The 23780-nt window shown below is 45.6% G+C and overlaps 1 protein-coding gene and 1 long non-coding RNA gene across 3 annotated transcripts in view; one reads left to right on the top strand and one right to left on the bottom strand.

Moving 5' to 3' along the window:
• RAB7A (RAB7A, member RAS oncogene family) overlaps window positions 1–20510 on the bottom strand; it is a 93729-nt gene extending 73219 nt beyond the window's left edge. The window contains exon 1 of the mRNA XM_033414051.2: window positions 20384–20510. The gene's annotated coding sequence lies outside the window, so the exon portion shown is untranslated. The remainder of the gene's footprint in view (window positions 1–20383) is intronic.
• A 148-nt stretch (window positions 20511–20658) lies between these two features.
• On the top strand, window positions 20659–23186 carry LOC125960323 (uncharacterized). Of its 2 annotated transcripts, none has more exons than XR_007469900.1 (2): window positions 20659–20843; window positions 22753–23186. It is a non-coding gene; the product is annotated as an uncharacterized LOC125960323 (long non-coding RNA). The 2 variants fall into 2 exon arrangements; XR_007469901.1 differs by having other exon boundaries at window positions 20659–20927.
• The last annotated feature ends 594 nt before the right edge of the window (window positions 23187–23780 follow it).

The following is a 23780-nucleotide window of genomic DNA, read 5'->3' as shown; positions in this document are numbered from 1 at the left end:
CATCCTAGTGGGTGTGAAGTGGTTTCTCATTGTGGATTCGATTTGCGTTTTCCTAGTGACTAACGGAGTTTGTGTATTTTCATGGGCTTCTTGAACTTTTGTGTGCCTTCTCTGGAGAAACGTCCACTCAAACCCTTCGTCCATTTTCAGTTGGGTTGTCTTCTTGCTGTGTTTTATGCATTCTGGGAACTACATCCTTAGCAGATGCATGACTTGCAAATATTTCCTTCCATTCTGTGGGTTTTTTCACTTTCTTGACAGTGTTCTGTGACACATGAAAGTTTTAAAATTTGATGAAGTGCCATTAATTTTTTTCCTTGGCTGCTTGCGGTTTAGATGTCATAGCTAAGAAACCATTGTGTACTCTAAGGTCGTAAATATTTACATCTACGTTTTCGTGTTTTCTTGGCCACGAAGCTTGCAGGATCCCAGCCACCCGACCAGGGACTGAACCTGGGCCCTCAGCAGTGAAAGCGTGGAGTCCCAACCACTGGACTGCCAGGGAATTCCCACATTTTCTTCTAAAAGTTTTACAGTTTTAGCGGTTACATTTGGGCCTTTGATCAATTTGAATTAACTTCTGTATATGGTATCGTTAGGGATCCAACTTCATTCTTTTGCAGTGGTCCCAGTACCATTTGTTGAAAAGAATATTCTGATCCCATTAAATGAGCTTGTCACCCTAACTGGAATCAACTGCCTGTAGATGTATGGGTTTATTTCTGGACTCTCTAATCGGTTCCGTTAATCCACATGTCTATCCTGATGCCAGTACCACATTGTCTGGATTACTGTTACTATGCAGTCGTTCTGAAATTGGGGAGTGTGAGGTCCTCCAACTTTGTCCTTATTTTCCAAGGTTGTTTTGACTTTTCTGGGTCCCTTGCATTTCCAAGAGATTAGGATCAGCTTGTCAGTGTCTGCCAAAAAAAAAAAAAAAAAAAAAAGGCAGTTAAGTTTTGATACAAATTGCATTGTATCTATACATCAGTTTGGAGTGGATTATCATCTTAATATTATGTCTTCCAATCTATGAATGCAAGGTGTGTTTCCATTTATTTAGATCTTTATTTCTTTCAACAATGTCTTGAACTTTTCAGTGTATAAATCTTGCATTTTTGTTAAATTTATTCCTAAGTATTTTATCCTTTTCAATCTATTACAAATGGAATTTTAATTTCATTTTCTTCATTGCTAGTGCACAGATATAGAACTTTTTTGTATATTTATCTTGTATCTAGTAACCTTGCTAAGCTTGTTTATTAGCACTGTGTGTTGTGTACTTATTCCTTAAGAGTTTCTATATGTAAGATCATGTCATCTTTCGTTCCAGTCTGAATGCCTTTTATGTCATTTTCTTGCCTAACTGCCCGGGCAAGAACTTCCAGAACAATGCTGAAAGGAAGTAATGAAAGCAGACATCCTTGTCTTATTCCTAATCTCAGGGAAAACTTCTTATTCTTTCACCGTTAAATATGATGGTAGCCATGGATTTTTCTTAGATGCCCTTTATCCATTTGAGGAAGTTCTCTTCTGTTCTTATTTTGTTAAGTGGTTTTTAAAAATCATATAGAGTATTGGATTTTGTCAAATGCTTTTTCTACATCTACTGAGATGCTCATGTGTTTTTTTTTTCCATTTTGTTCAATTAATATGGTATATTACATTAATTGATTTTCATACGTTCAACCAGCTTTGCATCCTGAGATAAATCCCAGCTGGTCATGGTGTATCCTTTTTAGATGCTACTGGATTCAGTTTGCTAGTATTTTGTTCAGGACTTCTGTATCTACGATCACAAAACATACTGGCCGGTAGTTTTCTTTTCTTGTGATGTCTTTGTGTGGTTTTGGTGTCAGGGTAATTCTGACTTCAGAAAATGAGTTGGGAAGTGTTCTCATAATTTTTGGTAAAAACTGGACATTTTAAATAACTGAATGTACAGCTCTAGAAATATGATTTTCTCCATCCCCAAGGTCTGTTGTCATTACTGCTTGTCGTAGTAGTTAAGTAACTACCCTGAGCTAATTCTATAGTGTCTGTATTCTTTGTCACATAAGGTCACTGAAGTTCCTATTCAGTTAATGGTCAGCTAATGATAGGACAGAGATTTCTTTAAATGCCTGGAACAAATAAATCTCCCATTCTTTGCCAAGGGGCTGTAAGTGTGGCTAGGACAGGCTTTCAGGGTGCAGACAGGCAGTTTACAACTCCACCTTAGACTTCATTTCCTGAGTGGGCAATGCTTCAAGGTCAACAAAGGTGAGAGCTTAGGGTTTTCTCAGTTCTTTTCTGAGCAAGTGCACATCCCTGGGCACACAGACCCGCATGTGTGCACGACCATCCAGACTTCCAAGAATGCATCAAAGCTTCCAAAGCCCTTATGGAACTCTATTCCCTAAACTTTAAAGTTTTTTTTTTTTCAGGTCTACTGTTTGACCCAACTCTTATCTGTTGCCTCTAACAATCACATAGTTAAAAAACGTGCCTGTAATTGTTCTTTTAAAAATGTCCTCTAGAGAGAAGACTTTTCACACTGAGTGAGCTCCAAGGTAGCCTTGCAACTGAGGGCTTCCAGGGAACCACCAGACTGATCAAATAATGGCATCCATTTTAGAACGTGTCTTTAATGAGTTCTAGCTCCACTCCTCTTCCTCTGGTAGCTGCCATGCGGCACCAGAAATGCAGGCTGTTATTTCTAAAGGCTACTGTGGACCTGGAGAACAGAGGATGACTCTAGGGCCAGTTAAAATGTCATAACACTCACTGCTCACCCTTTTTTTTTTTTTGAATTTTATTTATTTTTTCATACAGCAGGTTCTTATTAGTTACCCATTTTATACATATCAGTGTAAACATGTCAATCTCAATCTCCCAATTCATCCCACCGCCACCTGCCCGCCACTTTCCCCCTGGGTGTCCATACGTTTGTTCTCTACATCTGTGCCTCTATTTCTGTCCTGCAAACCAGTTCATCTGTATCATTTTTCTAGGTTCCACATATAAGCGTTAATATATGATATTTCTTTTTCTCTTTCTGACTTACTTCACTCTGTATGACAGATCTAGATCCATCCAAGTCTCTAAAAATGACCCAATTTTGTTCTTTTTTATGGCTGCATATATGTACCACATCTTCTTTAACCATTCGTCTGTCGATGGGCATTTAGGTTGCTTCCGTGACCTGGCTATTTATTGTAAATAGTGCTGCAATGAACATTGGGGTGCATGTGTCTTTTTTTTTTTAATTTCAGTATGTTGTATTTTTTTCTTAATTTTTATTTATTTTTGGCTGTGTTGAGTCTTCGTTTCTGTGCAAGGGCTTTCTCCAGTTGCGGCGAGCAGGGGCCACTCTTCATCGCGGTGTGCGGGCCTCTCACTGTCATGTCCTCTCGTTGCGGAGCACAAGCTCCAGACGCGCAGGCTCAGTAGTTGTGGCACACGGGCTTAGTTGCTCCACGGCATGTGGGATCTTCCCAGACCAGGGCTCGAACCCGTGTCCCCTGCATTGGCAGGCAGATTCTCAACCACTGCGCCAACAGGGAAGCCCCATGTGTCTTTTTTTTCTTTTTTTTTTGCGTTATGCGGGCCTCTCACTGTTGGGGCCTCTCCCGTTGCGGAGCACAGGCTCTGGACCCGCAGGCTCAGCGGCCATGGCTCACGGGCCCAGCCGCTCCGTGGCATGTGGGATCCTCCCAGACCAGGGCACGAACCCGTGTCCCCTGCATCGGCAGGCGGACTCTCAACCACTGCGCCACCAGGGAAGCCCTCATGTGTCTTTTTGAATTATGGTTTTCTCTGGGTATATGCCCAGTAGTGGGATTGCTGGGTCATATGGTAATTCTATTTTTAGTTTTTTAAGGAACCTACATACGGTTCTCCATAGTGGCTGTATCAATTTACATTGCCACCAACAGTGCAAGAGGGTTCCCTTTTCTCCACACCCTCTCCAGCATTTGTTGTTTGTAGATTTTCTGATGATGCCCATTCTAACTGGTGTGAGGTGATACACCTCACTGTAGTTTTGATTTGCATTTCTCTAATAATTAGTGATGTTGAGCAGCTTTTCATGTGCTTCTTGGCCATCTGTATGTCTTCTTTGGAGAAATGTCTACTCAGGTCTTCTGCCCATTTTTTGTTTCGGTTATTTTTTTTTTTTAAGATTGAGCTGCATGAGCTGTTTATATATTTTGGAGATTAATCCTTTGTCCGTTGATTCGTTTGCAAATATTTTCTCCCATTCTGAGGGTTGTCTTGTTTGTAGTTTCCTTTGCTGTGCAAAAGCTTTTAAGTTTCATTAGGTCTCATTTTTGTTTTTATTTCCATTAATCTAGGAGGTGGATCAAAAAAGATCTTGCTGTCATTTATGTCATAGAGTGTTTTTCCTATGTTTTCCTCTAAGAGTTTTATGGTGTCCAGTCTTACATTTAGGTCTCTAAGCACTATGAGTTTATTTTTGTATTTGTTAGGGAGTGTTTTAATTTCATTCTTTTACATGTAGCTGTCCAGTTTTCCCAGCACCACTTATTGAAGAGACTGTCTTTTCTCAATTGTATACCCTTGCCTCCTTTGTCATAGATTAGTTGACCATAGGTGCGTGGGTTTATCTCTGAGCTTTCTATCCTGTTCCACTGATCTATATTTCTGTTTTTGAGGCAGGACCATATTGTCTTGATTACTGTAGCTTTGTAGTACAGTCTGAAGTCAGGGAGTCTGACTCTTCCAGCACCGTTTTTTTCCCTCAAGACTGCTTTGGCTATTCGGGGTCTTTTGTGTCTCCATACAAATTTTAAGATTTTTTCTTCTAGTTCTGTAAAAAATGCCATTGGTAATTTGAAAGGCATTGCACTGAATCTGTAGTGTTCACCCTTATTCTTGAATAAGTGCTCTCCAGCTTGTTTCAAGAGCTTGGCTAGTTTCCACACTTCTCAGAAAGTTGATTCTGGCAATTTTTGCCAACCTTCTGGTTGACTTTATGGAGGAAGCAATTTTTGTAATCCTCACACTGCCATTTTCACTCACACTGTCATTTTCACTCACAGCTGCTTGTGTTGAAACTTGAAACTAAACCTTGACATTTTTCAAATATGACTAATTATTCCAAAGTATGATCTTCTCATGACTGATTAGTATTCCATTCTATGAATATGTTATTGTTTATTTAACAGCCATCTCCTGACTGGTAGACATTAGGTGGTGGAAGGCTCCAGGGACATGCAGGAACCAGCTTGTGCTGACTCTGAAGAGCCACTTGTGTACATCTCTTCCCAATTCCCTCCTTCAGTAAAGTTCCATTGGTAGCTTGAAATCAGCCATGGTGGAAACGCTTACACCACAGAAACTGGCAAAATTACAAAATATTTTCCCCCACCCACAAATGACAGGCAGCTTTTAAGCATTTAACTGCACATCACTGGGTGCAGGTATCATAACACAGAGCCATAATAGGACCATATGTTTTTTTTGTTTTGGCTGCATGGCATGTGGGATCTTAGTTCCCTGATCAGGGACTGAACTTGTGCCCTGCAGTGGAAGTGCAGAGTCTTAACCACTGGACCACTAAGGAAGCCTAGGACAATGTTTTATTAATTTGTGTATCCTTAAGACTCAGCAGGAGGCCTAGCACACAGTAGGTGATCAGGACTTTTTTGTTCTTTTTGTGTACACACTTCCTGACACAGGTGGATTCCCAGTTTGAACCTTATTTTATAATCTTCTTTGATTTAGCATAACTTCAAAGCATATTATACTTGACACATAATTGTCATTATTTTAATGCCTGCAATTTTCCTTTGACTAAATGAATATTTCTTTAATCCCTCCCATGTCGATTTATTATTACTTCATTTCCAGTATTTCACAGTGATGAACATCTCCATGAAATGAGCTTTCTATATCTTGCTGAAACTCCTTTAAAGCTGGGAACAGGCTACCTTGCCAAAAGAACACCTGAGACAGAGTAAAAAACACATATGACCTCCTAGATCATTAATTGTTTTACACAGTAAATGTCTTTTCTGGGCCCAACTCCCTATTGCAGGGACTCAGGAAGAACACACCTGCACCACACATTCACAAACAGGTACTACATTTAGGATTTTAATGCTGTGTACACTGTGTACAGATTAAGTCATATCTGCAAGACAGCGGTGCTCATCATATAACCGCATAGTTGCAAACCAGGAATAATCAGGATGTACTTTCAGCTGCTCGAATAGAACCAGAACACTTGTGTACTTGACAGGTTTCTTTCTCATCTATTAATAGCCCAGCTTTGCAGGATCAAGGAGCCAGGCTTCAAATATACATACTGTTGCTCAACTGTCCCTGGGGTGCCCGGGTCTGCATGGCCCAATGTGGCTGACTGCCTATTGGAAAAGGCCTCTTCCCTTTCAGGGGACCTGAAGTGCACAGAGCACTTGGTCCCACACCCCATAGCCCAGGCTTAATCATATGGCTTACATAGCTGCAAGGGAATCTGGGAAATGTAGCATTTGATCTGGCTGACCATATATCCAGCTAAAAATTGAGGGTCATGATAACATGAAAAGTAGAGAACTGATTTGGGGCAAAATTAGCATTCTCTCCTACAGTTTCCAATACCTTTTAAAAATGAATTAATACTTTTTATGTTCTACAGACTTATCTATTTAATTTTTTTCTGTACTTTTTTTTTTTTTTTTTTTGCCGTACGCGGGGCTCTCACTGTTGTGGCCTCTCCTGTTGCGGAGCATAGGCTCCGGACGCGCAGGCTCAGCGGCCATGGCTCACGGGCCCAGCCACTCCGCGGCATGTGGGATCTTCCTGGACCAGGGCACGAACCCGTGTCCCCTGCATCGGCAGGCGGACTCTCAACCACTGCGCCACCTGGGAAGCCCTTTTCTGTACTTATTTTAAAAATGCCCCAGTTATACTGCATCATCATTTTTATGTTAAAAGCATTAGGCTGGTAAACTGAAACCTTTACACTGTACCAGAAAACGTACTACCCTGTTTCAGTCTTCTTCTTTTCATATGCCAGGAGCTAAAAGGAATTGGCCCAGACCTTGCTCAGCTGTTTTAACAAAGACAGGTGAGACATAGTCTCTGCCTACCAAGTCTGGTGTGGGAGACAAACATGTAAATAAATCATTACAGAAGGAAAACACAAAATGCTATAGAAGCTGAGAACCAAACTTCTCCCAGGAGGAAAGAGAAAGCTTCTAAGAAGAGGAAATCCAAATTCATCCAGAAAAAAACAAGAAAGAGCCTTCCTGACAATGGGAAAATCTTGAGCAAAGGCACTGAACGTTGGAGGCACCCCAGCAACTCAACTGAACATAGGGTGGATGGTGGCTAGAGATGATGCTGGGCCCAGGTCTTGGAGGGGAAGGCGCATCACTTGTCTGACTGTGGTGGTATGTGAACTGGCTCTCATCATCCATTTCAACTTCCTCGCGTGCCTTCACAGGCTGAGGCCAGAAACCTGAAAACTACATTTCCCCGTCTTCCTTGCAGCTAGAATTCTGGATGAATTAGCTCCACCAGTTAAGTGCACTGACGCAGCTAGGAGTGAGCATGGCTATCTTTTCGCTTCTCCGGTTGCTACTGCTGGCTAGCACAGCCAGGGAAACACTGTGTTTCAGCAGCAATTCAGCTTTTTAAAAAAAATAAATTTATTTTATTCATTTTATTTTTAGCTGTGTTGGGTCTTTGTTGATGCACGTGGGCTTCCTCTAGTTGTGGTGAGCGGGGGCTACTCTTTGTTGCAGTGCGTGGGCTTCTCATTGCAGTGGCTTCTCATGTTGCAGAGCATGGGCTCTAGGCACGCAGGCTTCAGTAGTTGTGGCACACAGGCTCAGTAGTTGTGGCTGGCGGGCTCTAGAGCACAGGCTCAGTAGTTGTGGCGCATGGGCTTCGTTGCTCTGTGGCATGTGGGATCTTCCCAGACCAGGGCTCGAACCTGTGTCCCCTGCACTGGCAGGTGGGTTCTTAGCCACTGCACCACCAGGGAAACCCAGCAATTCAGCTTTGTGTGAACTAAGAGACTGAGAGAGTTGCAGCCACGGCAGAGGCTCCCTTAGATATGGAACACAGCTCCAGTGATGCCCCCTTTTCCTGATTGTGGGAGAGGCTGCAGCTCCCCTGGTAGGCCAGTTCTGCTGTGTTGTTCTGGCTGCATTCTTGAAGGCCCACTCAGAGACATTCCTTGAGGCCCTCCAATGACTTTGTAAGCATCTAACGCCCTGGATTAAATCCCTTTCTGATTAAAATTGGTAGAATGGCTTGTTTCCTCTAACTGAACTCTGATCAATGCAGAGGCTTGCCGTTAAAACTGACTATTCGGGCTTCCCTAGTGGCGCAGTGGCTGAAAGTCTGCCTGCCGATGCAGGGGATACGGGTTCGTGCCCCGGTCCGGGAAGACCCCACATGCTGCAGAGCGGCTAGGCCCGTGAGCCGTGGCCGCTGAGCCTGCGCGTCCAGAGCCTGTGCTCTGCAACGGGAGAGGCCACAACAGTGAGAGTCCCGCATACCACAAAACAAAAACAAACACAAACAAACAAAAAAAACCTGACTATTCAACCACATTCCACCTAAAATGTGGCTCAAGTCCAGGCTCTGGCTTACATTCTGGAGAGCCTATTGTTGTTATGCCCAAAAAGCAGCATGGACACCACCACCACCACCAAAAAGCTCCCCTGACCTGGCCTGCCTCAGTGGAGAACAGACCACTTCTGAGAGCAGCTGAGGGCAAGCACAGACACAGCCTTCGCTGCAGGGATCCTGCTTCTGACAGATCTGTCCTCCTTCCACACCCAAAGGTAAGGGCTGTACAATCCTAGCCACTGCTCAGGCCAATTGAGTGTCTGCAACAACACAGGGAAGGAGTGAAAATACCTATCATCACAGAGATTTGGGTTCTCCTTCACTTCCCTACAAACAAAGCCATGAAGTTAAATGGGAGACTCTGGGGAGAGGGTGGGGGAGGGGGACCGCTGGTGGTTCGTTAGCAGAGAGCAGGGCCATCGCTCTGCAACCATTACCCGACTGTGGTACACACAGGAACGTTTTAAATTTTAATCATTGTCTACTTATTTTAAGGTAGAGTAGGAAAATATAACATGTGAAACAAACCCAATTTCATGAGCAGTATCTCTTCAGGACATGTTTAAAAGGCAAACCAATTGGGGGGATAATTAGGTAAGTAATAGTAAAACTGGCATGAAGATATGGCCAAAATCATGCAGGTGGCATGCCAATTCTAAGATCTGGAAACCCCACTGCAAGATGACATTTGGTCCCTGTGACAACAGTAGGAGTTGCTTAATTTTTGCCTCCACTTTAGAATGGAGAGTGAGGATCAGAACACTGAAATGACCTGTCAGTGTCACATGGCTACTAGTGGTCAGTAACAAAGTTGGGATTCATTCCTGGCTGGTATGGTCTTCACCCCACTCCCACCCCCACCTTACACAGACTCCGAAAGCCACCAGTAAGCATAACTTTGGAGAAGTGAAGAACTCTTCCAGTCCACTTCCTCCTGGCGGCTGTGGTCATCCACCACGTTCCCAGCTCCCCTCTGATGGGGCTGGTGTGCTGCAGGGAGAGCTCAGGAGGTGTGGCCTGGACATCCGAGCAGGCTGCCTCCTCCAGGGTGCAGGCTGGAAGGAAGTAGCCGCCTTCAGGTTCAGGGCAGAGGGGAGGGGGGGCCCTCGCTGGGGCTCTCATGCTTCTCCTTGGCCTCCTCTCTGGGCTGCAGTCGATATCCCAGGAAAACAAACGAGAAAGTACAGCTGGCATGGCGTGGGGGGCTGGGATGCTGCCTGGGCACAGGCTAAGAGTCCCTTCTCAAAAGCCGATGACTCGTGTGGCCCAGGTCTCAGGGTCAGAGCTGTTCTAGCCAGCCCTCCTGAGGGGCCAGTGGCCGTCGGTGTGCCTCCTGTGCCCGAGGCTCCAACGCTGTCCCAGGGCACCAGCTGAGGGCCTCAGAAGCCAACCAGCAAGGACGGCGAAGGTCTTCTGGGCACGGCTGCAGCTCACTGCTCTTCTGTAACCCAAACAACTTCCATTTCATCTGTTTTACATTCTAAAAACAGTTTGGGGGGAATTCCCTGGTGGTCCAGTGGTTAGGACTCTGTGCTTCCACTGCAGGGGGCCCAGCTTCGATCCCTAGTGGGGGAACTAAGATCCCGCAAGCCGCATGCTGTGGCCTAAAAACAAAAGACAACAGTTTGAGAACCACTGCCTTAGCATCTCCTAGGCCTCAGGTTTGAAGAACTGTGCACAGGGCCCGCACTGCCTCTGAAGATATCCAGGGCAGAAATGGATGGGATAGAGGAGTGATGGCAAGTGATGACCGAGGGGCCTGGGGAACCAGATGAGCAGGAAGGACAGCGGGTTCCAGACGCTGGCCTTTACCAAACCCTCTTCTAAAGTGCTTCCTTGTCATCTCTGCCTAGCTTAAAAATACACGTTGGGAGAATGCCTGGGTAGCTCAGTCGGTAGAGCATCAGACTTTTTTTTTTATTGGCCAGCCATGTGGCTTGTGCGATCTTAGTTCCCCCACCGGGGACTTAATCTGGGGCCATGGCGGTGAAAGCACCGAGTCCTAACCACTGGACCACCAGGGAACTCCCCTAGAGCATCAGACTTTTTTTTTTTTTGAATATTTATTTATTTGGATGCACTGGGTCTTAGTTGCAGCACGTGGGATCTTTGTTGCTACGTGTGGGATCTTCTTTTTTACTTGTGGCATGTGAACTCTTAGTTTCAGTATGTGGGATCTAGTTCCCTGAAAAGGGATTGAACCCGGGCCCCCTGCGTCGGGAGCATGAAGTCTTAGCCACTGGACCACCAGGGAAGTCTCCTAGAGCATCAGACTTTTAATCTGAGGGCCCAGTGTTCAAGTCCCTGTCCAGGTGCAAAAAAATAAAATAAATAAAATTTTAAAAATAAATAACCAATTAAAAAAATAAAATTTATAAACAACCTAAATGCCCAATGACAGATGAATGAATAAAGATGTGGTCGGGACTTCCCTGGCAGTCCAGTGGTTAAGACTCTGCACTTCCACTGCAGGGGGCACGGGTTCAATCCCTGGTGGGGGAACTAAGATCTCACATGCCACGCAGCACAGCCAAATAAATAAATAAATGATGTGGTACATACAGACAATGGAATACTACTCAGCCATCAAAAAGAACAGAATAATGCCACTTGTAGCAACATGGATGCAACTAGAGATTATCATACTAGGTGAAGTAAGTCAGAAAGAGAAAGACTGGTGGACTGCCTCTGTAACCAAATGATCTCACTTAACATTGGCAACATGGGCATAAAGCAACACCATGGACCTCTTGACAAGATGAACGGAGATGGACCCAACATCACATATAGTATTTCTGTCAAAAATGCAAAGCCTGGATGTAATAAGAAGGAAACATCAGGCAGACCCAAACTGAGGGACAGTCTACAAAATAACTGGCCTCTGCTCTTAAAAAACCTCAAGGTCGAAAAAGACAAAGAAAGGCTAAGAAACTGTTCCAGATCAAGAGACTTAAGGAACATGAAAACAAAATGCAATGCCTGGAATGGATCTTACACCAGGAAAACACCACCACCGCCACCACCATAAAGAGGACATTATTGGCCGCCTGCTGATGCAGGGGACGCGGGTTCGTGCCCCGGTCTGGGAGGATCCCACATGCCGCGGAGCAGCTGGGCCCGTGAGCCATGGCCGCTGAGCCTGCACATCTGGAGCCTGTGCTCCGCAGCGGGAGAGGCCCCAACAGTGAGAGGCCCGCGTACCGCAAAAAAAAAAAAAAAAAAGAGAACATTATTGGGACAATGGAAGAACCTGAATACGGGCTGTAAATTAGATAACAGGATTGTATCCATGCTGAATTTCCAGATTTTGATAGTTGCACTCTGGTTTTGTACCAGAATGCCTCTGAATTTAGGAAATAAACCCTGAAGTTCGAGGTTAAACACAAAGATGTTTTCAATTCACTCTCAAGTGGTTTAGAGAGAGAGAGAATGATAAAGGCAAAACATTTACCTAAATAATCCATGGTCAAGTCAGACAACAGATCGTGGAGAACAGGTGAAGGTTTCTCCCACACCCTTTGCTGCCACCTCCCAGACACAAGCACGATCCTTCACATATTTCTCTGGGCTCAGATAATCATCTATACACAGATGCATGGTTTGCTGGGGTTTAGTTTCTTTTTAAAAACAGGGTCATAGATTACATGTTACCCTACAATTTGATTTTTAAAATAGTTTTTAAGGTTTTTTTTTAATCAAAGCAATATATGCATATGGTTAAACATTACTAGTACTGAAGGGCTTAAATAAAAGCCAACTGCTCCACCCCTTCCGGACCCCAAGGCTGCCCCTCAGAGCAGTCACTCTCAACTGTTTTGCTGGTGCTTACCCCTATAGCGCTAAATAACACGCTTATCCTATTTCTGGGTATATGAATGGTACACTGACTTCCTGCTTTGCGTGAGGATTTAATTCACTTACACCCTCCTCCACTGTTTCCAAGGGTTTTCATTACTATCTGTAGTTCTTCTTTAATTTCCACTCCGGCCGTATCTGAGCTCCAGCTCTGAACCTTTTCCTTCCCTCACCCTGCCACCTGTCTACTTCTGTTAACTATAACTTTACACTGCCAAACTGATAATGTGTTATGTTGTTCTGTAACCATAATTGTCTTGCTTGCTGAGTTGACAGGTGGACTCTCTCAATAAATACTGCTCATATGATTAGCACGATAGCAATATTATTACCTGCACAACCAAGCAGTGTACTATGGTTACATCTCCTTTCTTGGGCAGCCTTTGATTTTCCTTGCATTCAACTTCTTTTACTTAACAGTATGTCAAAGTTCTTCCAATTTTTTAAATAACCATATGGTAATTTGAGTAGGTAGATTTAAATTTTAAAAATTAAACTAAATTTTTATAGTGGTAAAATATACATAAAAAGGCCATCTTAACCATTTCTAAGTGCACAGGTCAGTGATATTAAGTACATTCTCACTGTCGTGCGACCATTGCCACTACCCGTTGCGTAACTTCTTCATCATCCTGCACTGAAACTGTCCCCATTAAACACAAACTCCTCAATCCCCGCCCCCACCCCCAGCCCCCGGGGCCACTGCTCTACTTCCATCTCTAAGGCTACTCTATAGAGATCTCATAAAAAATGGCGTCACACAATATTTGTCTTTTATCCTTTTGGCTTACTTCACTTAACGTAATTTCCTCAAAGTTCACCTATGCTGTAGAGTATGTCAGGATTTCCTTGCTTTTTACAGATGAATAATAGTCAATTGTATGTATGGAGAGGCAGCATTTTGTTTTCCATTCATTGTCCACTGAAGGATATTTGCAGTGTTTCCACCTTTTGGCTACTGTGAATAATACTGCTGTGTGGGGCTTCCCTGGTGGAGCAGTGGTTAGAATCCTCCTGCCAATGCAGGGGACATGGGTTCGAGCCCTGGTCCGGGAAGATCCCACATGCCTCGGAGCAACCGAGCCCGTGCGCCACAACTACTGAGCCTGCGCTCTAGAGCCCGTGCTCCACTACTATTGAGCCTGTGCTCTAGAGCCCACAAGCCACAACTACTGAGCCTGCGCTCTAGAGCCCACGAGCCACAACTACTGAAGCCCGTGCACCTAGAGCCTGTGCTCCACAACAAGAGAAGCCACCGCAATGAGAAGCCCGCGCACCGCAATGAAGAGTAGCCCCCGCTCGCCGCCACTAGAGAAAGCCTGCGCCCAGCAACGAAGACACAACACAACCAAAATGAAAAATAAATTTATATTTAAAAAAAATACCGTTGTGAACATTGTTGTACAAATACCTCTTTGAGTACCTGCTTCCAGTTCTTTTGGGAATATGCCCAGAAATGGAATTGCGGGATCATATGGACATTCTATGTTTTTTTTTTTTAAAGGAACCTCCATACTGTTTTCCACAGCAGCCACACCGTTTTACATTCCCACTAGAAGTGTATAAGGGTTCCAATTTCTGCTTTTTTGATGATTCCTAATGGGTGTGAAGTGTTATCTTATTGTGGTTTTGATTTCTATTCCTTAATGATCAGTGATGTTGAGCATCTTTTCATGTGTTTATTGGCCATTTGGATAACTCCTCTGGTGAAATATCTTTTCAAGTCCTTTGGGCATTCTATTTAAAATTCATTTCTTAAATTGTGGTAAAATATTCATATCAAAATTAACTATTTTTCAGTGTACCAGTGGCATTAAATACCTTCATATTTTTGTGCAACTCTTACCCAGTTTTGAATTGGGTTGTTTGGTACTGCTGAATTTTAGTAGTTCTTTATATATTCTGGGTATTAATTCCTTACCACATATGTGATTTGCAAATATTTTTTCCCACTCTTACATTGCCTTTTTACTCTGTTGATTGCATTCTTTGATGCACAAACATCTTAAATTTTGATGAAGTCCGATTTATTTTTTCTGTCATTGCCTTTGTCTTTGGTGTCACATCCACAGAATCACTGCCAAGCCCCATGTCATGAAGCTTTTGCCCTATATTTTGTTCTAAGAGTTTTACGGTTTTAGCTCTTACGTTTAGGTCTTTGATCCACACAGAATTCGTAACTTGTTAAATCAAAGCGATCTTTAAAATGTAAACGCCATTGTGCCTGCTCACACATCTGCAGAGGTTTTCATCTCACTCAAATTAAGAATGATTACCTTATCCTAGCCTACGGGGCTCCACCTGATGTGATTTACACTCCTCTGATTTCACACGACTCTAGGTGCATGGCCACACCGTGCTGCCCCTCCCATGTGCCGAGCACATTACCACTGCAGGGCATCTGTGCTTGCTGGTCCCTCTTCCGGGAGATCCCTGATCGCACGACTCCTCCTCAGTGAGGTTGTTCCCGACCACCTTCATCTCTACCCCAACCCCGAGTTTGTTTTCTTATTAGCACGTATCACTGCTATCATTGTTCCTTGTGTTCCCCAGGAGACTATAAACTCTAGGAAGGCAAAGGTCAAGAACACATGCATGCTCAGAGTAAAGCTGAGCTCACTGCTCCCATGTCCAGTCTCCCCTTGGTTCCTAGAATGTAAGCCTGATTTGTTCAGGGCAACAATGAGCCCAGTTAAAGAACTCTTGTTTCTCAGCAGACCCTACAGCTAGAGGTGACCAGGTGACAGGACTCCAGGCAACGAGGGGGAAGCTGCTGGGTGGGGCTTCCTGAGCAGCTCATAACAAGAAAGCTGACTGAGCCGGGCAAACTTGCCGTCTTCCCTTCCCCTTCATCCTGCCTGCAGTCATCTTGTGACCCTGAGGTGACAAGCATGAGGATGAAAACCCAGGGTAAGGATGAGTGAGCAAAAGGACAAAAGTAGCTTCGGCCTCTGATGGCTTCATGGGTCGACAGTACTTCTCAGAACTTCTTGCTCCATGAGAAAAGGGAAATCTATGTTCATCTAAGGCACTATGGGTTGGGTTTTCCATCAAAGGTAGGAGTCTGGGTCCTTGATGGTCCCATGGGGCAGCCACTCTAGCAGAAATCTAAACTTCTTTTACAAAAGAGAAAAATGAAGCCCTAATTTGTTCATCACTTGTAGCAGAGACAAGTAACATGCATTATTCTTGCGTCCTGGGTGAGAAAGGAGAGAATAGTCACGCTTTAGAGATGTTGAGCATGAGGTGCCGGTGGGATAGACAAACACAGAGAACCAGGAGAGAGCAGGAGGTGTGGGTCTGGAGCTTGGGGAAAAGAGCTGGGTTAGAAAAGGACAGGTCAGGGACTTCCCTGGTGGCGCAGTGGTTAAGAATCCGCCTGTCAATGCAAGGGACACAGGTTCGAGCCCTGGCTTGGGAAGATCCCACATGCCACAGAGCAACTAAGTCCGTGCATCACAACTACTGAGCCCGCACTCTAGAGCCTGTGCTCCACAACAAGAGAAGCCACCGCAATGAGAAGCCTGCACACCTCCACGAAGAGTAGCCCCCGCTCGCCACAACTAGAGAAAGCCCACGCACAGCAACGAAGACCCAACACAGCCAAAAGTAAATAAATAAATGATAAATAAATTTTAAAGAAAAAAAAAAAGACAGGTCATAAGACTTCAGGGTGGACACTTCAGAGTCCCTCACTGCTGGTCTTGGGTGGGGCACAAACACATCCTGACCATCTCTGAGGAACAGAGCAGGGGTCAGATTTGGACTACAAATAAGGAAGACTGTCACAGTCAGAGCTGTCCAAGAAAGGAACAGGCCCCCTAGTCAGGGAGCACTCTGCTCCTTGAGCAGTGCAAGCAGAGACTGGGTGCTGGAGAAGCGGGGGAGAGGTCCAGAGCAGCAGGAAGTGGAGTCCATAACTGTTAAGGATCTCTCAGGCCTTGAGCTGCTGACATTCTAAGCATCTGATTGGGTCCTGAAGTGTGGTGTTATCAACCTTGGAAAAAGGACCCACCCAACAGTGAGACCAGAGGTCGCAGGGCCCCCATCCTTGCCCTGATGCTATGGTCTTTCACAGAAGCCAGGGGCCATCTGCATGGTACTCAATTGCATGCAAGGTCTCAGACGTTTCTACTGACAAGTATTAGATAACTACTAGACCCCAGAGTTTTATTTAACTACGTACTAATGGTTTTTTTCTCCATAGTTATTAAACTGATACACGCACAAAACAACAATAACAGTGACAACAACAACAAAAAACTTGTAAATTCAAGAAAACACCAAGGGAGGGGGAAATATGTAATTCTACCACCCAGAGATAACCACGATTAGCAATTTTAACATAAAAATATCATGTCTTTTTTGCACACATAAAGTTTTCCTCAAAGTTGTGTTCTACTTTACATGCTATTGTGATGCCTTCGTTCTTTTCAACTTGTTTTCATATAAACTTACAAAAAAGTTGTAAGGATAGTAAAAAGAACCTCTGTGAATCCCTGTGTACCCTTCACCCAGATATCCTGCTTCCTTTTAACGGCCAGGTGAGCCCTTTATCCACGTGACTCTACTGTCCCCAAAACATCCCGGGATGAATACCCCCCTTATCCACACCTCACACACGAGTACATTAGGCCTTAGTCAGGGGCTTCGAATATTTCACTTCACAGTCCTTAAAGGTCTTTGATTCCTGTCTTTGTGCACCTATTCCTTAGGGTTTCGAGGCCACCTCTAAATAAGATTATCCACAAAATCCCCCAAACCCACTGGCGGGGCAGAAGGGAATCCACGATCATCACAGTACCTTAAACCTGTGTCCCCTCACCAGGCCACGTCATGGCCCATGATGCACAGTGACTAAGTGCATCTTTTAAATCTTCTAATGACCTTGTAAACAGCTTAATAGTGCATTTTTTATGATTCAGAATTACTTCGTCAAGTGCAACTATATAAAACACACTCTACTCTCTATAATCCTATTAGATATTACTTCATGTTAAAATACGTACGCACCCATGTTCATAGCAGCATTATTCACGACAGCCAAAAGGTGGACACAACCCAGGTGTCCACTGACAGATGAAGAAACAAAATGTGGTGTCAGGGTGGAAAAATTTTCTTTCCACCCTTCTAGGTTCTTTGGCTGGTCTAATGGTTAAGCTGACATCAGACAGATTAACAGGAGAAAAACAGATTTAATTTCATATGTATGGGAGCCCCATAAAAATGAGACCCAAAGGCAGTCAGGCAATTGAGACTTCTCTGCATCCCTGAACTAGGAAAGGGATAGAAGCTGGGGCTGCAGAGGGGAGGAGGGCCATTCACAGCAGCTGAGAAGAGCGGACGTCTGCCCTGCCATGCAGGTTAAGTCTTTAACATAAATAAGTCATCTCTGCTAATTGCTTTCTTTAGGGGCTGGCCCCCTATTGCAATTCTTTTAGGCTGATAAAGAAGAGGTAAAAATTTTTCCTGAAACTGCTGGGTCTTGATAGCCTTTGGCTCAAAATAATTCACATGACAAGGTGGCACATTTGGGGTGGCATATTCTGCTCCCCTTCACTGCTATACACACACAAGAGAATATTAATCTGCCTTTAAAGGGAAGGAAATCCTGACACACGCTACAGTGGGTGAACCTTGAGGACATTGTGCTCAGTGAAATAAGCCACTCACAAAATATACTCTATGACTCCTCTTATATGAGGTCCCTGGAGCAGTCAACTTCACAGAGACAGAAAGTAGAATGGTGGCTGCCAGGGACCCAGGGGAGGGAAAAATGGAGAGGTATTGTTTAATGGGTACAGAGTTCCATCTTTTTGTAAAATGAAAAGACTTCCGGAGATTGCTTACACAACAGTGTGAACATACTTAACGCCACTGAAATATTAACGCCACTTAAAAATATTAAGATGCTGAGTTCTACATTATGTGTACATTAGCTTTATTAAACTAAAAGAAAAATTTTACACATACGCGGTACGTGTTTCATATTAAATGAGCAATGAAATATGAGCAATGAGCCGCAGAAACGGAGGCTGATGCCTCTGAAAGGCCCTGGAAGACGCTCCGAAGAGGTGCCTGTGAGCGGAACAGTGCAGGTGGCTGTGAGCAAGGAGGCATCTCCGCAAACGGCCTGCAGACCATATCCGCATTCTCCCACTGGAGACGGGAAGCCGGGGGCCCTGAAGCCGGCAGACCTGCTGGCCCCCACTTCTCCTTGCAGGCTTCCTGTGTTAACTGTCACCCTGTGGCCACCTGCTCCTTACCCTCCGGAGAAATTCTGCCTCTGAGTGCAGTATTAGTTCCTTAACCCTGAGGTTGAAATACTGCAGAACTAGAGACCACTACTGAACGCCTGCTGTGTGCCCTGCACAAGGTGCTTTACATACATTGTCTCTAATCATTTCCACGGCGACCCTATGAAAGAGGTTTCGTGATTCTCGTCTTACTCATGAGAAGACTGAGGTCTGCGAAGGTTAGGTAACTTACTCAACGATACACAATAATGGGGCTAAATTCTTTGCATTATATGGCCTCTAAGATGATAAAAGTAAGATCCGTAGGGCAACTAGCATATTTTTAAAGCCCCTATAAGGTCCCAGAGGCAAAAATGTATCAAGCAACTCAGGGTTGCCCCCAAATAGTAAATGCTCTTTCCTGAGCACTTAGTACAGCTTAGGAACTTGGCTAACTCCATCTAGTTCCATCACCAGAGCTATGGCATTATGTGTATACCACAGGCCCGAGTGGTACGTGCAAGGGTGTCCACTTGTGGTCAGTTGCTTCAGGAAGGAGGACGTTGCTCTCACGTTCAAATATGTGATTCCCAAAACCAATACCACTTCTGAAATTGCTACTACTTTATTTTTTAAACATTAAGAAGACATTTCAGGATGATTTTAAGGCAGAACTTGCTTCAGTTTCTAAGTCAATGCTGCCATTGTGTTCCATGGTACTAACCCTAAAAACACAGAAGATATACCAGCAACTGAACCTACTGAAAATATGTGTGCTTGTAGCAAAAAGGCATTTATTCATTCAACAAATCGGTCTTGAGCGCCTTCTGTTTGCCCGGCTCCTCCTCCCCCCCCGCAAAAACAAAAGCAAAAAGAACAAAAATCTCGCTTTCAAGACTCAGGTCGTCTCATCGGTTCGAAACCTTTGCACAAAGTATTGATACTACAGTACTGACCTCTAAAATTTTATCCTCACAAATTCAATCTCATGAATCTATTAACCACCGTGGCTCCAGCTGAAAAAACCTACTTTTTTGAAACGTTGCCTTCTCGCTTTATGATGTGATAACCTCATAAAAAGACCTGGTGCATTTAGATCACACACTCAAATATCCCCAAACTTATTTCCCCCGCCCCTGTCCTCGTCCTCCCATCTCTGCTGCCTTCCTCACCGCCCGTTTCGGCCCTTCGGCTGGGACTCTGCCCGTGCGAGCTCGTGGGCATCTCTATCCTCGTGGGTCTTTTTAAATAACACCCCAAACCCGCCAACAATGCACATCCTCACACGTTTTTCCGCGCTTTGCTTTTTTCACTTAGTGTCTGCTGGGGTTGGGTCCACATTACTGTAGGAACCGTCTTGCGGTTTCTAGCGACAGCAGGTCACTCCTCTGAGAGGACAGACTAACTCATGTCACCTGGTCATTCCTGGTTTCGTGGTCAAGACATGAAGGTCAGCCTTCGTGTCCACGCGAGGCAGCTGAGGGCACCGGCGCCCCTCCCTAAACGGCCGAGAGGGAACCCCTAACGTGGCCGCGGGGCACTGACAGCGCAAGGCCGAGCCCGCCCGGGAGCCCCAAAGGCCGCCCCACCGCGGCAGAGCACGAGCGTCCTGCGCCAGCGGCCGGACCACGGGCCACGCCGCACACTCGCCTCCACTTCCGGCCACGCAGAGTGGGGGCCGCCATCCCTTACTTTCGGCCACCTACCCGACGACAAAGACACCGGGAAACTCCGCGGGAGCCGTCTTTCGCGAGGAGCCTGCTACAATCCCCGCGTGTCCCAGAAACAGGCCAGCCTCTCAGCGTGCCGTACCGCCACACAGGAAGCTGCCATGTTGTACATCTTGTACGGCAAAGCCCTCCATTTCCGGGACCGGCCGCTGACTGGTCCCGTGAGGCGCGAGCCAACAAAGGTGGCGTGAGCGCCTTCTGGCGGCGGCGCCGGAGTAGCGCCGCCAGCTTTGACCTGCGGGGAATTCTGCTTCCGGGTCTCCTGGGGGTGGGGCATTGACGTGAGCTCAGAGCTGGGTCGCAGCTGGGGTGGCACCCGAGCGTGCGCAACGGCGATGGCGCGGGGCTGCGGGCTGGGATCGCGTGGGTTGAGCGTCTGCGTGGTCTGTTACCTCGCCCCCTCCTGGGAGGCCCGTGCTGTTATTACCATTTACGGGTGAGAACACGCGCCCTCCTTGCGCACTCTGCTAAACCCCGGTGAAGATGACCTGGAGATCCGTCCCCCCTTTATTTTTGTAAAGTGGGTAACATTACTTAATCGGGGGGTTATTGCGAGGATTGAGTTTTCGGATGACAGTACCTGGTTCTTAACGTCCGTTTCTTCTCCATCGGTCATAGTGATAACAACAACCCCGTGCGGATGGCCCCTGGGCTGCCCGGGGTCTGTACAGGTCTCCTGGAGGATCCTCCTGGGCAGGGAGCGTTGAAGTGATAAAGGACAGTGGGGGCAGCGTGGTGCACGGGGTGGGGACATTAATGACGGGAGCTGAGGAAGCTTCTGCAGAGGGCCTCCCGCGGAGCAGACGAGGCATGAACATACCTGCTTATTTGAACGAGGCCAGCGACACGTTGGAGTGTGTCCAGGGGGTCCGTGAAGCAGACGGCAGTGGTTATGGAGACGGCCCAGGGAAGCACCATCCCCAGGCCCACCCAGAAGTTGTCCCTTATCTGTGGCTGGTGATGGGTCCCCACGGGCTGGTGTTCTGGTAGACCTGGCTATCAGCTCTCTCAGCCCTCAGGGACCTGACTGGTTGGGCAGTGCCCCGGAGGCAGCCCTGGCTCTGTCCTGGCAGCCTGGCCTCCCTTGTAGGGCTCCTGCTTGTCCTCCTTCATAGACGTCTTTGGGATTCACACTTCCAAGATGCGTACCACTTATATTTTATGTCATAAGTGCAAATACAGTGATTTGAGGACTTTTTAGATAACTACCTGCTCTACCTGCTTCAATCCACCAATCAGACCACCTCCCATTCCATCAGGGTAGCTTCCTGTTTGGATGCATTCCAGAGCTTCAGGAGACCTCTCTTTAAAGTGCAAAAATAACCTTTGTATCTGGTATCAGTTCCCACATAGGTGATGAGTTAGCATCTTAATGGCAGCACGTGTAGTTAAGGGCAAGTCTGAGAGTTTTCATCCTGATTGTCATCACACTCCTGGGCGAGAGCCCAGGACCCAGGGAAGATGCCGTTTCTGTCCTTGGGAAATAGACAAGATTTGTGAAGCCAGGTGCGCAAATGCACAGGTATTATTGCCTTGTCGTGGAAGAAATGAAGGAAGGAAACCTCATCGTATTTTTCTGTTGAACACTGAAATTGTCAAATATCGTCCTTAATGTTATGAGTGACATTCATGCTAGACAACACAAACCAAAGCGAACAGGAACATCAGGCCTTTGCACTTGTATCTACATAATGTGTATAATTAATGATTTATGTAGTCTTTTTTTTTTTTTGGCTGTGCCCCTCGGCTTGTGGGATCCTAGTTTCCTAACCAGGGATCAAACCTGGGCCCCGCAGTGAAAGCACTGAGTCCTAACCACTGGACCGCCAGGGAATTCCCTATGCAGTTGTCTTTTAAATCAGAATTAAAAAGAAAGAAAGAAAAAAAAACCTACAAACAAAAAGTACTTTATATTGTCTTTTATATTTACCGACGTAGTTACCTTGATTGGTACTCTCCCCCGCCCACCCCCGACCCCGCCGTTTGGAATTGAGTTACTGTCTAGTGTCATTTCATTTTAGCCTGAAAGATTCCCTTTATTATTTCTTGGAATGCAGGTCTGCTAGCAACAAATTCTCTCAATTTTTGTTTATCTGGGAATCTTCATTTCTCTTTCATTTTTATTTTATTATTATAGTGTATTACTTTAATTGACTTTTGGATGTTAAACCAAGCTCCTATTCTTGGGAAAGCCCACTTGATCATGGTATATAATTCTTTTTATATGTTGCTGGATTTGGTTTGCTAATATGTTGTTGAGAATATTTGCACATATATTCGTAAAAGACATTGGTCTGGGGGCTTCCCTGGTGGCACAGTGGTTAAGAATCCGCCTGCCAATGCAGGGGACACGGGTTCGAGCCCTGGTCTGGGAAGATCCCTGCATGCCGCAAAGCAACTAAGCCCGTGCGCCAGAACTACAGAGCCTGCGCTCTAGAGCCCGTGAGCCACAACTACTAAGCCCGTGTGCCACAACTACTGAAGCCCGCGTGCCTACAGCCCATGCTCGGCAACAAAAGAAGCCACCGCAATGAGAAGCCCGCGCACCACAACAAACAGTAGCCCCCGCTCGCCGCAACTAGAGAAAGCCCGCGTGCAGCAACGAAGACCCAATGCAGCCAAAAATAAATAAAATCAATTTATCGAAAAAAACAAAAAACCCCACATTGGTCTGTAGTTTATTTTCACTTGTGATGTCTTTGGTTTTGAAATCAGGGTAATGATGGCCTCGTGGAATGAGTTCCTTCCTCCTCTTTTTTTTTTTTTTTTTTTTTTTTTTTTGCGGTACGCAGGCCTCTCACTGTTGTGGCCTCTCCCGCTGCGGAGCACAGGCTCCAGACACACAGGTTCAGCGGCCATGGCTCACGGCACTAGCCGCTCCGCGATATGTGGGATCTTCCCGGACTGGGACACGAACCCGTGTCCCCTGCATCGTTAGACGGATTCTCAACCACTGCGCCACCAGGGAAGCCCCCTCCTCTATTTTTGAGAAGAGCCTGTGCTTCCAGAGTGGGAGGCGTTGAAGAAGCAGACACGGAGAAGCTGGGGATCAGAGCGGGACCCTGGCCAGCTCTGCAGGCCTCCCAGCGCACATGAATCACTTCTGCAGTTTTCAGGTGTAGTTGCTGCTTTCAGATTCCAGCTTCTGGGAGAGCGAGTAGTCTGGCCTAGATTGGGTCTCATTCCCCCAAACGGAACTAATGCAAGTTCCTTAAAAGGATTGTGGAGTTCTGTGGCCCAGACTGCTCACCGTCTACAAGACATCTTCCCTCTCATTCTTCCACATCAAAAGTATGTTCTCTGTTAAAAGGATGTCTTACTGCCTCTCTTTCGGATGGGTATGCAACTTAAAGCTCAATAAATGTTTCTTGAG

This window comes from Orcinus orca, chromosome 10 (genome assembly GCF_937001465.1).
Source record: "Orcinus orca chromosome 10, mOrcOrc1.1, whole genome shotgun sequence".
Taxonomy (NCBI): Eukaryota; Metazoa; Chordata; class Mammalia; order Artiodactyla; family Delphinidae; genus Orcinus; species Orcinus orca.
This window is presented reverse-complemented; position numbering and strand designations above follow the sequence as displayed.